Source organism: Bombina bombina, chromosome 3 (assembly GCF_027579735.1).
Source record: "Bombina bombina isolate aBomBom1 chromosome 3, aBomBom1.pri, whole genome shotgun sequence".
NCBI lineage: Eukaryota > Metazoa > Chordata > Amphibia > Anura > Bombinatoridae > Bombina > Bombina bombina.
In genome coordinates this window covers 603,221,418-603,227,417 of record NC_069501.1, presented here as the reverse complement: position 1 = coordinate 603,227,417, position 6,000 = coordinate 603,221,418, and positions in this window count along the sequence as shown.

Below are 6,000 nucleotides of genomic sequence, written 5' to 3'. Positions count from 1 at the left end.
TTTTAAGAATGAAGCTTCAGTTGATCAGATTTGCAAAGCGGCAACTTGGTCCTCTTTGCATACATTTACTAAATTCTACCATTTTGATGTATTTGCTTCTTCAGAAGCAGTTTTTGGTAGAAAAGTTCTTCAGGCAGCTGTTTCAGTATGATTCTTCTGCTTTTTGATTTAAGTTTTTTTCTTTCAAAATGGAAATAAACTTATTTTTTTGGGTTGTGGATTAATTTTTACAGCGGAATATGGCTGTTTTTATTTTTATTCCCTCCCTCTCTAGTGACTCTTGAGTGGAAGATCCACATCTTGGGTATTGATATCCCATATGTCACTAGCTCATGGACTCTTGCCAATTACATGAAAGAAAACATAATTTATGTAAGAACTTACCTGATAAATTCATTTCTTTCATATTGGCAAGAGTCCATGAGGCCCACCCTTTTTATGGTGGTTATGATTTTTTGTATAAAGCACAATTATTTCCAAATTTCCTTTGTTGATGCTTTCTACTCCTTTCTTTATCACCCCACTGTTTGGCTATTCGTTAAACTGAATTGTGGGTGTGGTGAGGGGTGTATTTATAGGCATTTTGAGGTTTGGGAAACTTTGCCCCTCCTGGTAGGATTGTATATCCCATATGTCACTACCTCATGGACTCTTACCAATATGAAAGAAATGAATTTATCATGTAAGTTCTTACATAAATTATGTTTTTTTAGACCAATTGTTCATATAGGCTTTAACTTCGCCCCTTATCACTGCTTTCGAGGCCTCCCAAAATATTTCTATTTTATGGAGGTACCCTTTATTATCAAAGCAAAAGTCTTGCCATTTCTGTTTTAACCATATGACAAACTACGGATTATTGAAAAGGTACCTAGGATAAACAAACATAGAAGGTTTAGTGATAGATCTAGTGACCAAAAAGAAGGTTAGTGAAATAATCGCATGGTCCGATATAAGGATTTCATATTCTGAAAGATTTTTTTTAGATAGTCTATCAAATGCCGGACAAATTGTTGCATTAAAATCCCCGCCCAAAACCAGATTTTCTTTAACAAAAGGAAAAATTTTACTTTAAATCTTGTCGCAGAAGGGTACAGAAAATTTGTTTGGGGCATATATGTTACATAAGGTTACTTTAATCTTATAAACGTAAACCTGTATTATTATATATCTGGCCTCTGGATCCACATCCACATATAATATTTTGTAATCAAGAGTCTTACTAAATAGTATTGCCACCCCACACTTCCTGCCAGTAGCTGCGGTGGAAACTATTTCTCCAACCCATCTCATCTTGAGTTTCGCAGCTTCTGACGCATTCAGATGGGTCTCTTGAAGAAGAGCAATATCAGGTCTAGATTTCGCTAATGTTTTAATAATCAATTTGCGTTTTGCAGGAGAGGAAACCCCACCCACATTCCATGATACAATATTTAGATTAGCCATTCAGTTGTAATACTACTAATAACCTGGATCCCTGTCTAACAGGAGAAGGGGGGCAACCACAGGGGGGGGGAGGGAGAAAGAGAGAAAAAACAAACAAACAAATACACAGACAGGGAAGGGATACAGACCCCCTTGGGGGAACAAAACCAGAACAGTATATACTCCTGTTAATAATACATAAGAAGATCTTAACTGTCAGATATATTTTATACATTTGAACCCTGAATCCCACCCCTAAAAACATCTTAAAAAAATACAGAAAAATAACAAGATTAATTTTTACTGCGCAAAATAAAGTAGCACTATAGTAGCAAGCCCAGACCACAGTCATTCTATAGAAGCAATATATTTTTTTACCTCTGAAAACTTGGCGAAGGTCAGCCTACTGCCCCTGTCCTCAACAATCATTTTTGCTGGATAGATCATCCAGGCACCAAACCCTTTCTTAATTAATTGAGAACAGAACGGGGCCATCAGCTTCCTCTTCGCCGCTGTTTCAGAGGAAAAATCTTGAAACAAGAGAATCTTGTGATTCCCAATGATAAATGGTGTGGATTTCTTGAACAATTTAAGTAGTTCTACCTTGTCTTGATATTTCAGGACTTTAAAAATAACCATCCTATTTTTGACAGTGCCTGATGTAGAAAAATTTCTGGGGCCTAGTCTATGGGCTCTTTCTATACTTAAGGGTATTTGGAGGGGAGAAAATCCTAAAGCTTTGGGCACTGAAACTGAGGTAAATTGAATAAGGTCTTCAAATTCTGGTGTCTCCGGAAGGCCGACAATTTGAATATTGTTGCGCCTCGAGCAATCCTCCAGATCCTCAAGGCGCAATTGCATGGTATTAATTCTAGAGCCCTGACTGGAAATAATATCATCTTGGACATTAACTTTATCCTCCAATATAGAGATTCTATCTTCCGCTTCTTGAATTCTGGAGGAGAATTGCCTAATTTCAGCCGACAGAGTACTTAAATCGGCAGAGATTAACCCTAATTCTTTTTTTCTACCTTCAAATTGAGGGGTGAATATTTCTGATCGCTGGGTAATTAATACATGTGTTTCGAGTGAAATATTATCGGGGATATTTTCTGAACTGGCATCAGCCAGTTTAGTTTTTTTTATCTTTTTTTACAGGCATTCTGGGTGAATTCGCCTTCACCTGTGTGACAAATTTTTCCATGTATTACAACACTGATAATACGTAGTACCTTATAGAATACAGGAATGTGCTCCTTCCTAAAACACCTTGTGCAAAAACACAATTATAGTAAGCAAATATTAAATTAGGGGACTCAGCGGTCCCTCTCATCTCCCAAAATTAAACAATGTGTTAAGTGACTAATTCCAAATTAATTATATATCTACCAGGCTCCTGGGCCTAGAATTATAAAGTGAAAATAACAAACTTATATATGTGAAAAGAAATACCAAATAAGTGACTTAGGGCCTGTAAAAAAATAGATGCCCTCAAATATGCTTCACAAAATGGACTCTCCTAAGATTTTTTTTTAACTACTCATAGATATATTATTAGGCATACGTAATTACTAGGGTAGTCCTAAACTCACAAATCACGATTTAATTCTTAAACCTAGCCACATCCAACCAAGAACAATTTTCATATCAATAAACAAAACGATACACTCCTGCAACAGTCTCTCAGGTCTACCAGGCTAGCTCAACCGAAAACCACTCACATAATCCACAAGCATAGAATCAGCTTTAAACACAGAGCAGGTTGTCAGATATACTTGCGGACCCTGTGATGCTATTGTCAACAAGAATTCTTCCTGTATAGCTAGCCGGCTCCCATCCAGATGATACTGTAGGATACGTATTAAGAACAACCCTTCAACATTTTCTTGAGAACCGCGGGTTCTTCGATTTTCCTTTAATCCTCCGCTTCTCCACACCGGCAACAGCACTACCGATCTTCACCACTGCCGTAGTGGTGCGTGGCACTCAGATCCCTCCGCGCGCCAACCGCACCTCCCACCTCAGCGTGCTGATCCTCCGGCTCGTAGACTACCACCTCCTCTGCGCACTGCAGGTATGCGGCTTGTTTGTTTCCTTGTTACAGCGGTGTCTACTTGTGCTCACAATTTCAGCCTTTATCAAGGCGCAGCTATCTTATGTCTCGTGAATGCTGTCCATATAAAAGAAAATTAGCGGTGCATCCGCTAGCCCAACCGGGCAGTGTAGTTTCCGCCTCAGGCCGACACACGGCCTAGCTTCAGCCCAACTGAACCCCAGCACCTGGGGCTATGAGGCTATGAGAAGGGGCATAGATTTTTGACACTCGATCAGAACGCCGACATGGAGCATGCTGTTGCTTAGCTCCGCCCTCTAACCGGAAACCATCCCTGATAGACCTTCAGTATGTCTTACCAGGAAAATTGTTGTTCCTTCCTTGTGTCCTAATCCTAAAAATAATCTTGAAAGATCTTTACATTCTTTGGATGTTGTAAGAGCTTTGAAATATTATGTTGAAGCTACTAAAGATTTCAGGAAGACTTCTAGTCTATTTGTTGTTTTTTCTGGTCCTAGGAAAGGTCAGAAAGCCTCTGCCATTTCTTTGGCATCTTGGTTAAAGCTTTTGATTCACAAGGCTTATTTGGAGGCGGGGCAATTTCCGCCTCAGAGAATTACAGCTCATTCTATTAGATCAGTCGCCACTTCTTGTGATTTTAAGAATGAGGCTTTCAGTTGATCAGATTTGCAAAGCAGCAACTTGGTCTTCTTTGCATACATTTACAAAATTTTACCATTTTGATGTATTTGCTTCTTCTGAAGCAGTCTTTGTTAGAAAAGTTCTTCAGGCAGCTGTCTCAGTTTGATTCTTCTGCTTATGATTTAAGTTTTTTTCTTGTAATTTATGTGAAATTTATGAGAGACTTCTTTTTTTGTGTGGATTTAATTTTTTCAGCGGAAATAGCTGTTTTTATTTTATCCCTCCCTTTCTAGTGACTCTTCTGTGGACTTCCACATCTTGGGTATTTCTATCCCATACTTCACTAGCTCATGGACTCTTGCCAATTACATGGAAGAAAACATAATTTATGTAAGAACTTACCTGATAAATTAATTTATTTCATATTGGCAAGAGTCCATGAGGCCCACCCTTTTTATGGTGGTTATGATTTTTGTATAAAAGCACAATTATATTTCCAGTTCCTCTCTTTGTATGCTTTTTTACTCCTTATTTTATCACCCCACTACTTGGCTATTCATTAAACTGAATTGTGGGTGTGGTGAGGGGTGTATTTATAGGCATTTTGAGGTTTGGGAAACTTTGCCCCTCCTGGTAGGCTTGTATATCCCATACGTCACTAGCTCATGGACTCTTGCCAATTACATGAAAGAAATGAATTTATCAGGTAAGTTCTTACATAAATTATGTTTTTTACTTAGTTTTATGGATTGTGATGGAATGGAAAGTTTTAATTTGATTACATTTACCATCACTTTAACTGTTTACTCGTTCACACTAGCTTTGCTGGGGTCCCTGGTGATGTCAGCTACACTGTGTACTGTAGAGCTCTGCTACTTGCAGGCAGCGAGCAATTGGTGTAATAATTTGTAGCAAACAGTAGGTGGTGCTAATGATGTAGACAAGATTTGGAGTGTATACAAGAAGGAACAGTGATAGCTACACAACATTTATTTCATAATGCAGGTGCAATTTCAATAACAAAAGCAGAACAGTGAACGTAGGTATTTAAAAGACTCTAGTCATGTCCCAAAAATAGACAATGGAAAGGTATATAGGCAAACAGCACTTACCCATATATAGTTAAATGCTTATGAAAAAAACATAATTGTCATTGACTAAAATAAAATTATTCTTTTAAAATTGATCTAATTATCAGCATTTCATTACCTATGATGATTATAATTGAATAGATTTCTGTAATAAATGTATTTAACTTAATACTTTATTTTCAAAATGGAAGCCCTTTAATGTAGATCAGGTCTAGTGTTATTTTTCTAGAACTGAGCATAACTCTGATTTCCAAGAGCTCAGGATTTTGTAGGACAGTTTGTGTTTGGACTCCAAGCCTCAAAGTCCATTATGAACAATGCCTAGGTACATGGCATGTCACACGTTAAACAGAGAGTAAAGGAATACACAAATAGCACTACTGAGAGGTGGGACAGATGTATTATAAAAACATAAACTTTATTAGCTGTATTAACAAATAGGAATATACTTAAATAGTGGTTGGTGCTGATAATATCTCATCCTGATGCAATGTTTTTAATAGTGCTCCAAACAATAATTCCTATACAGAAATAAATCTAATACAAAAAAAATAATCAAATAAATTATTTTTAATTATTATTTTTCGATAATTCAAATATACTTGTCAGTATATATGAAGATGCAACAAAGTATAATAACTAAATGTGGCCTATATAACAAAAATACATGTATAGGCATACCTTGTTTTATTGCGCTTCGCTTTATTGCGCTTCGCAGATATTGCTCTTTTTAGACATTGAAAGTTTGTGGCACAGTATGCGTTGGAATAGAAATTCTCTATCTGAATC